Source organism: Musca domestica, unplaced genomic scaffold, assembly GCF_030504385.1.
Source record: "Musca domestica strain aabys unplaced genomic scaffold, Musca_domestica.polishedcontigs.V.1.1 21, whole genome shotgun sequence".
Classification (NCBI taxonomy): Eukaryota; Metazoa; Arthropoda; class Insecta; order Diptera; family Muscidae; genus Musca; species Musca domestica.
In genome coordinates, this window is record NW_026712258.1 from 4216343 (window position 1) to 4226499 (window position 10157).

Genomic DNA, 10157 nt, shown 5'->3' on the forward strand with positions numbered 1-10157 from the left:
GAGGAGAAGGAGGATGGCACTCTCCTTGTAATTGGAGTTGACGATCTCTCCATGTCCAGTCTGACAAAGACTAAGGGCATGGCATTCTATGTCTCGAACGCTGTCAGGTTCAAAAATAATAAGGTGAGGATCGGAGACGAAGACATTAAGTGTAGCAGCGAGGAGGAGAAAGAAGACCCCCCAAGCAACACAGAACAGAGACTCGGTGGCAAAATTACCGACTCTCAAGAAGCCCGTCTACTGGAGGACCAATGATCGAGGTCATCCAGATAAACCTTCATCGCAGCGAGGCGGCAACCTTGGCTCTGATGAAACTTATAAATTCAGGTAAGATTCACATTGGCCTAATTTAGGAACATTGGACAGTTCAGAACAAGGTCTCTGGACTAAACCATATCAACTACCAACTATTCTATCCAAATACAGGGTCTCGACCGAGAACTTGTATTATATGTCACAAAAACTTATGTTTTTCCCCAGAGTTGTTAAAATCGGACGCAACAGTACTGAGGCAACAAAACAAACAGGTAACGAAGTACTAGTAGGTAGCGATGCTAAATCTCATCACATTGCATGGGATTGTACTAACACTAATAAAAGAGGTTAATAAAAGAGATTATCTAAATACTAACGACCTAATAATTCTTAACATTGTAAACAAAATTACGGAGGAGGTTTTAGACATTACTTTTTGTTCAGGAAATCTTATAAACGAGATTCAGAATTGGAGGGTTTGGGAAGAACACTCTTTCTCGGATAATAGGTATATAAGATTTGAACTAACACGACCGCCGCTGAACTCAATACGTTTCCGGAACAAATCCAAGATTGACTGGATGAAGTATGGGAGACTAGTAAAAGAGAGGCCAGGGCAGGAAATAATTGAATGCCTAAGCACATACGACGTAGGCAGAGATGTCGATAGGTTAACGGAGACCCTAGTAAAGTTTTCGAGGAATGCTGTCCACTTAGAGAGAGCAAATCTGACAAAAACTCATATACAAGCCGAGACAATAGTGGATTATATGGGTAACAAGATGGAAACAATAGAAGAGACCTTAGGGCTTCTGCCGAGCATCACGACACACGTGGATATATCGGAAGATAGAAGGATTGCGACTGAGGAAGCACCTAAAATTGATGGATCGTTGGTAAAGGAAGCCATCTGAAGTTTTAAACCGTGACCAGATATGGTCTTCCCGTCTCTGCTCCAAAAGGAAGTGGACCTTATTTCGTCCAACTTAGCCGGAATATTCAACGCGTGCCTAAAGTTTGCGTATACCACTAAAGCCTGGCGGAAATCGAGGGTAGTTTTTTATACCCAAACCTGAGAAGGCAAGCTACACAATACCCAAGTCTTATCGACCGATAAGTCTCACATCGCTCTTACTCAAAACTCGAGAGCACCTTCGATAAGAAGATGATGCTTTGAACCAGTCTGTTATGCAGACGACGTTATAATACTTCTGAGGTTAGAGAACCATAACTTGCTGTGCAGAGGGGCCGAGTCGGCTCTGAAACTTGCTTGCAACTGGGTCCGACCGAGAGGTCTTAACGTTAACCCGGAAAAAACTGAGATATGTCCATTCACTAGGAAAAAAAAACTGGGCCATATTGTTGAACCGGTCTTCCTGAACAAGACAATCAATATTTCCAATAAAGTTAAATATCTGGGTGTGATTCTAGATAGGAAACTTAATTGGAGGGACCACATCCAACAAAGAGCAAACAAAGCTCACAGATGTTGGGCAATGTGTTAAAGGGCTATAGGCTCTAAATGGGGTTTCAATCCAAAGATGACACACTGGCTATTCAAAAGCGTAATTAGACCTATTCTAACATACGCATCGGTAGTCTGGTGGACAGCTATGGATAAAAAATGTAACATCAAAATACTACAGAAAGTCCAACGAATGTGCTGCTTAAGCATCTGCGGCGCAATTAGGACAACACCAACTAGGGCATTAGAGACAATTGTATTTGTGCACCCAATAGAAATTCAAATACGATATGAAGCGGGCGTCGCGGCCTTAAGAATCAGGGCGGCGGGCGACGGACGAGTGGATAAACAAAGTCCACGCTACATACCATCAAAAAAATTTACAGGTAACAACGGGAGAATCTATAGAACATTTTGTATCAGACCGGATATCTGAAACTTTTGTAGCTGCCTCATGTGAAACATTAATCCCTACCAGAGACTCGTGGATCGATGGATTCCTACCACAAATGCCGACTGGAAACTGTTATTATACAGTGCTAGGGGAGAGAGAGACTGGGACTTTTTATCGAGGATACAAACACCGAAATCTCTTTCGCTTGCCCGATCACAATACGATCCTGCATGCGGAGGACCGGGCGATTTAAGAGTGTCTGAACTAGCTTAATGCCAACACGAGACCGGCTACCGTAAACATCCTAACGGACAGCAAGACAGCTATAAGGGCTATAACATCCAAAACAGTAACTTCAAGATCTGTTTTGGAATGTATAAATAAAACCAACAACTACTCTCAACACGGCGTAGTACGCATTATATGGGTACCAGGTCATGCGGGAGTTAGGGGTAACGAGATAGCAAACTCTCTCGCCAAAACAGGCAGGGAATTAGTAATTAGCAACAATCCAGTGCCGCTAAATGCTAAAATCTTATGGGACAATCCCGATGAGATAAAAACGAAGAACCTTTTATTACTAGGTAAAAAGAGAGTAGTGAGGTAACAGGCATCCTACCGGGGCACCTGAGCGTAGAAGCTCATCTATACAAGATATGATGTGCATATAACAGCATATGCAGGGCATGTGGGGAAGATGACGAAACATTTTCTCTGCCAATGCCCTGCGTTTGCAAATATCAGATCCTAATTCTTAGGGAACGACTCCATACCAGACCTTAATCAGACAATGGTAAATGATACAAGGCAGTTAAAAAATTGCATAAAGACAACTGAATTTCATATATAACAGGCTGTAAACTGTCCGTTTTTTTCTTCAAAAAACCTTCAGTCTAGAGCGCACAACAGGCCTATACTGGCTTAAGTGTATGCCCAACAGGGCATGCGGCGAATTGCTTCGACCCTCTTTTCAACCTAACCTAATCTTACCTAACCTACGTTTTATTTGCATGCTGAGTGCAGCTTCATTTACATAGTTACTATCCTGTTTTATGGCTTTTGTTATTTTATTTGTAATTTGAGTAAGGTTTTGTAACCTCTCTGTAATAAAAATCATTTATTATTATTTTGGATTCTTTGGTCTTATTTTTTTGTAATTAATCATAATACGGCGTGATCTAGAGATCCCGCGATATATTTCCATATTTTTTTTTGGATTTAGGTATGGTTTGTGTAATTTTCCACTATACGTCATTAATGAGTTTCCTGTATCTGTCTATATCTCTAATGTAAATAATGTCAAAAGTTCCATCCTGTATTTTTGCGAGTCCATTGTGAATAGGTACAAGGTATAACTGTGTGAGTTTAAAAAAATGTATGTTGTTTTCTGAAGAGGTGCAAAGAAATGTTCTGTAAAAAGAAATATAAAGATAGTCTCAGTTCTTAATGTTGCTTTTATGTACTACTTTTCCTGATTCGGTAATAATTGTAGTAGAGTTATTTACTTTTACTATTTCTTTTCTAAATCTTGGAGGTAGTTTAGTCGCTAAACGCTTATGGATTTTTACATAAATTGCATCTCCTGGGTCAAATTGTTTGATTGGTTTCGGTTTTTTATTATGAGTTTTAAGGTCAGTTATTTCTTTGTCTCGTAATCTTTGGATATTATCTTATCTTGGTTTATCATACATTTCGGGGTCTATGCTAGCTCGACGTCCGGAAAATACCTCGAGTGGTCTTTGTCCTGTTGTACTATGTCTTTTCTAATTGTATTCATAAATTGTTCTGTCTAAAAGTTCTATGAAAGTAGGGTATGTCCGTTCAGTTCGGAGGCAATAGCTCCAACTGACCGTTCATGACACTCGTATATTGTGGAGCTGGAGTAGATTTCTTTATTTAATTTAATTTAATTCTTTATTTAAACATAAAAATTATTGAAGCCGAATTAAATCTATAACTTTTGGAACACCGAATAAAAATACTAATTCTCGTAAAGGTTCTTTTATATCTTCAATGGCTGTGCTGTGGAAACATTTCTTGAATCTTTCCCATTAATGTTTCGGATGCTTTGATGCCCTTTAATACAGACTTCAGGGGTAAATTCTGTTCCTGAAAGTGTATGCGTTTTGATAGGAGTTTGTTGCACTAGGGTCAAAGATTAGTTGATTTTTTAAAACGTTTATTGGTGCTTCGACACTATAAAAAAGGTTATGTGACGAACTCATTTCCAACATAGAATAACTTTCCAGGCACTCTGGAAGGGCGTCTGCTACTACGTTACTTTTGCTGGCTTATGAAAAAGTTTGTAGTCGTATTCTTCCAATATGGCTTTCTATCGCTTCTTCTTGCTATTATTGTTTTTAGGAAGAGCGTAGGTGAGTGGCTTGTGGTCTATGTATATTTTCACTTTTGCCGCTCCATAAAGAAAATTTCTAAGACTGTTAATGACCCATATAGTAGCGATAATTTTCCTTTCATTCACTGCGTAATGCTCTTTTGCCTTATTCAGAGTTCTTGACATAAAGGTAATGGGATTGTCTCTTTAAGACAAAACTGCTCCGGGAGCATAATCTGATGAATCAGTTGTTAGCTTGAATGACTTTTCATACTTTAGATAGTGCAACAATATATCTCTATATCTATATTAGAGAGCTTTTTATCTTTACAAATGCTTCTACCTCCACTGTATAAAATTCTGTAGAATTTTTAGACGATTGTCTTTTTGATATTCCTCTTCCTTTATGATATGTTCGCGGAGAATGTAATCGAGAGGGCGTTGGAATATATATACTATATGGTAACCTAGTAAACTCGAATTTTCCATTATTACGGAATTTGGTGGAATCCATTTTTTAAGTCCCAGACAAAAAATAATTTGCTATTTCCTAACTTCCCTAAAACATCGGATATCTCAGGAATTGGACAATTATCTGAAATTGTGGCAGAATTTAGTTTTTTATATATTGTTTATTCCCCTGGGAATCAGGTTTTGTATCCACTATCCATACACTAAAGAATCATTTAATGTACGGATCTCTCCAGCTACTTTAATTGTGTAAGTTAATTTCTCGTCGGGCTCTGCGAAGAGCTCAAAGAATTTATCTATTAATTCATTCTTTAATTCATTTATCTATTCATGCCTTCTATTTGCCTGGGGTTTATATGGTCATCTCGTAATTTTATAGTATTTGCACTTTGACTGGCATGTTGTTTAAGTCGAACCTTAATGTGCTGGCGAACGATCATGAAATTTTTATTTCTGTAAATGACTGCGTCTAAGGATTTTAGACTATCATTACCTAGCATGCCGTGGAAAGATTTTAGACTAGGCATTAGATAAAATTTATGTTTCGGGTGGCCGAAAGTTGGTATACCGATATTATAGTTTGTGTTCATTTTAGGAAAATTCTGTGGGTTAGGTATATAGGCTATGCTTCGATTGAACTGGTGTATATTATTTTGAAAATTCTATTTCTTGGTAGGAGATGTTTGATAATAGTTTTTATTAGTAGCTGAGTATTCTGATTTTGGGTATGATGCGAAATTTCTGGTTTTCTAGTGTGAGACACAAATGAAGAGCCTGGGGTAAATCAGATGGTTATCTCATTCCATTTGTCCTGGTTCGTGTCTGTAAGGTTGGTTGGACTAGTTTGTTGGGATTTGCCATTTTACTTAAAAGATAATGTTATTCAGATGCAATTTAAGAACTTTTATACCCTCCACCATACTATGGAGGGTATATTAACTTTGTCATTCCGTTTGTAACTCCTCGAAATACTCATGTCAGACCCAAAAAAGTACATATATTCTAGATCAGCGAAAAATTTTTTTTTGAAAATTTCCAAATTCGTTCAAATTAATTTTACTTTTGATTTTTTTAAACCAGTTTTAATCAAACTATGTTTCTTTTTAACAAGGGTATTGAAATTGTATTTAAGTATATAGAGCTTCTATTCTTCAATATAGTTCACAACTATATTTTTATGGTTTGGATTATATCCGGTTTTTTATGTCTATTTGTAATTTATTATAAATATGAAAGATAACTTACAATAGTATCAGAAAGTGTAAAGATGTCATCATGGTGGGTACTTCTATTGCAAGGGTGTTATTAGTAACGGTTTGCGGGGCTTAAAAACACTGTTTTTTTCGTGTAGCAGCCAGTTTTCCTTCAATATTGCGAGGTTTGAGTTGTTTGGTGGTTCTTCAATATTTCAGTTTATTATAAAATCCACAATCAACCCTTTTTAAGTTCTTTGTCTTAAAGTACTGTTTTCTTTTTAATATATTTATTTAATATTAAATTTAATTTAATTTTATTTTAAATATAATATCCCTCCCATCATTTTCCTTACTTTTTGTATTTAGTTTTTTGGTAATTCATAAACTGTGTTTTGGTAATGCAAAATTTAGCCAATTTTAAGATTTTTTTCTTTTTTTCGACCGTAATTCATATTTTAAACGTTTTGTTTTCAACAGAATGTTAATAATTTCACTCGGTTTGTTTACCTTTAAGTACAAATTGTTCTTGAAAAACCGTTTTGACTTTAACAAAATGTTAATAATTTCACTCGGTTTTTTTACCTTTTAGTAAAAAGTTGAAAAAAAAAACAAGATTTGTGTTTTACAGAATGTTAATAATTTTGCTTGCTTTTTCACACTTCAGTATAGGTTTTTATTTAGAAAAAAAATTCTTAATATTTTCTCTTACCAAAAAGCAATTCTTGTTAATTTTGTTTACACTCGCTAAGCGTTGCATGGTTTGACGAAGTCGGAAATTCATTTTTTGGGTTTATTTAAATAATTAATAAGAACTGAATGTTGGGAAAATATTTAGGGCAGACGAATGTCTGAAATGCAGCGTATTGGATTTTATAACTTTCGAATGATTTTTAAGAAAAAGAACTATATTTTATTTGGATTAACAACTTATTACGTGTTAACTTATATACAAAAATTATGTGAATAGTCTGGGGAGCGAATGGTGCCTCACCTACGTCCAATGGAGATAAGGTTAGAACGTGTATCGTCGCTAAAAAGAACTTGAACTTAATCTTCCTTAATAATTTCAACGGAGACCCCACGACGGTTAGATTGGAGACTCAATCTGGAAGGGTTCTCGTCTTCATCTCCCTATACCTGCCATACAAGTACACCGACCCACCGGGCGAAGTACTTCAAATTTAGGATAGGGGGAGGTCATTGATCTCACCCTAACTAATGTGGATGAATCGCTCATACTGAACTGGAAAGCAAAATCATTAAAATGGATTTTAATACCAAAAAATGGCCGATCCATAAGCCGCGGGTGAATGGATCATGTTCGAAAATGTACCTCCCGACAAACCGCGCATTATCAGAAAAACCAAGAGAGTCAATCCGAAGATGAATGCTGACAATTTTTAAGAATGTATTTTTCAATAATACCGAAGATCCACAAACTAATTCAAAAATTACCGAGAAAGTAAAGACCAAAAATAAAGCCATTGAAAAATTTGTCAGAAAGAAAAGGCCAAGAAAACAAACAATGCAGCATACTTACCCAGTTCAACTTTTTCTTGTCAATCGAGCACAAAACGGCCGAGAATTAGTGAAACCAGATATATATCAAATTTGGATAAAACGTCTCAAAATCGTTTTGACATGTTAGGAGATATTGATATTCTTCTTGAAACTTCAGTTTCCAGATCTCAACCTTCTCAAACGTTCACTGAAACTAATCCTACGGAACAAAACACGGTAGCTTCTGTAAATTAAATAAGATCCAAAACTCTGACACAGAAAAATGTTGTTTTTAAAATTGTTAACAAAGGACAAATAAAAAGTAAATTATGTCTGAAGGAAACTTCTGTTCATTTAAAAATGATGGGACTTCTTAAACATAAAGAAATACATGCATACACATACACGCCCAGAGAACAAAAACGCACCAGATTAGTATCAAGTGGAATTCGTTAAAAACCAATCAAATGAGATAAAAGATGAAATTAATTTTATGGTTCACAATACTGTCGACCAAGTTTCAAAAATTTTCCATTAAATTTTCAAGGAAAAATAAAATCAATACAGGACTTTTTCTGATTACACTATTACCTGGAAAATCAGAAGACGAGCTCAGCGGTCTTAAATATATTTGGGGACAAAGAAGTACGTGGGAAACTCCCAAGTCTAATTTAAAGATCCTCAATATTTTAGTTGTCAGGGTTGGGGTCATATTTTGAAAAATTGTAGTAGAATAGGCGCGAGCGTCGATTGTGATAAAAAAAACATGAGCCAAGTGACCGTAATAATGCAATAGCTAATGTAGCCTACTTACTTACTTCTACTGATGCAGAATACTCAATCAATCACATGGGAATCCCTCAACTAACAACACTGGTTGAAATTAGCAATATTTGCGAAGCAATGAATAATAAAAAGTCAAATGGTTTGGACAACATATTCAATCATATAATTAAAGGGCTTCCTGCCAAAGGTATTAAATATTTAACGATAATTTTAAATAATTGTTTACATAACTCCTATTTTCCTAAAAATGGAAGGTGTCCAAAATTATACCCGTTGTTAAAAAAACCAACCAATTTTGAAATTAATAATTTAAGACCGCTTTCAAACTTAGGAAAATTTCTCGCACAAATTATTCATATTAAAATGAATCATGGGATGACTACGGCGTTTATATACTAATATTCGCTATTCATTTTATACAAAAGTTCTACCTGGTACACAAAGGGGTTAACATGCAGGTTGTTTAATTGCAATAACATTTCCTTTCTTTATATTAGTTTGTAAGTTTAATCGAGATTCACACTCAAAACAAATGTATTCCCGGGTGCAATGAATTATTATAAGCCAGTATAGGCCTGTTATGCGGTCTAGACTAAGGGTTTTTTTGAAGAAGGCGGGCAGTTTACAGTCTGTTATAATTGAATTTCAGTTGCCTTTATGAAATTTCTTAACTGTCTTATATCATTTACCATGGTCTTATTAAGGTATGGTATGGAGTCATTCCCCGATAATTGGGATCTGAACGCTGGGCATTGGCAGAGAAAATGTTCCAATGTTTCGTCATCTTCCCCACATACCCTGCATATACTGTTTTCTGCACACCCTATCTTGTACAGATAAGCTTCTAGGCCCTTTATTACCTAGTAATAAAAGGTTTTTCGTTTTTATCTCATCGGGATCGCCCCATAAGATTTTTGAGGTTTTCCCTACACCCTCATTGTTCCATAGGGATGTGTGGGCGTTTTTTGCCCATGACTTTAACACTAGACGGGACGCATTAAGCGGCACTGGATTGTCTACGTTTATTGTTGTTAATTCCCTGCCTGTTTTGGCGAGAGAGTTTGCTATCTCGTTACCCCTAACTCCCGTATGACCTGGTACCCATATAATGCGTACTACGCCGTGTTGAGAGTAGTTGTTGAATGAATATACATTCCAAAACAGTTGTTGAAGTTACTGTTTTGGATTTTTTAGCCCTTATAGCTGATATGCTGTCCGTTAGGACGTTTACGGCATTAAGCCAGTTCAGACACTCTGCAATCGCCCGGACCTCCGCTTGCAGGATCGTATTGTGATCGGACAAGCGGAAAGAGATTTCGGTGTTTGTGTCCTCGATAAAGGGTTCCAGTCCCGCTCTCTCCCCTAGCACTTAGCCGTCTGTATAACAACAGTTTCCAGTCGGCATTTGTGGTAGGAATCCGTCGATCCACGCGTCTCTTAGAAAAGTAAGCTGACGTCTATATAACAGGACCAACAAAATCAAACTTAGTACGGACTTGAAGGCGTATATTGGCTATTGATAGGTACAATAGCGAGATCTAGAAGGCTAAACATAAATCTTGGTTTGGTTCACTGAGTCCATAGAAGATGTTACTAGGTCCATAGAAGATGTAAGCACCCTAAATCCATTGGAAGCATAAAGCGGATAGCTGGTACGTGGACTGACTTTCCTATGGAGACTCTCAATCTATTGGCCAGCACCCGTGGAGGAAGTTCACAGTCACTTATATCCCTAAGGCAGGGAAACCAAGTCAT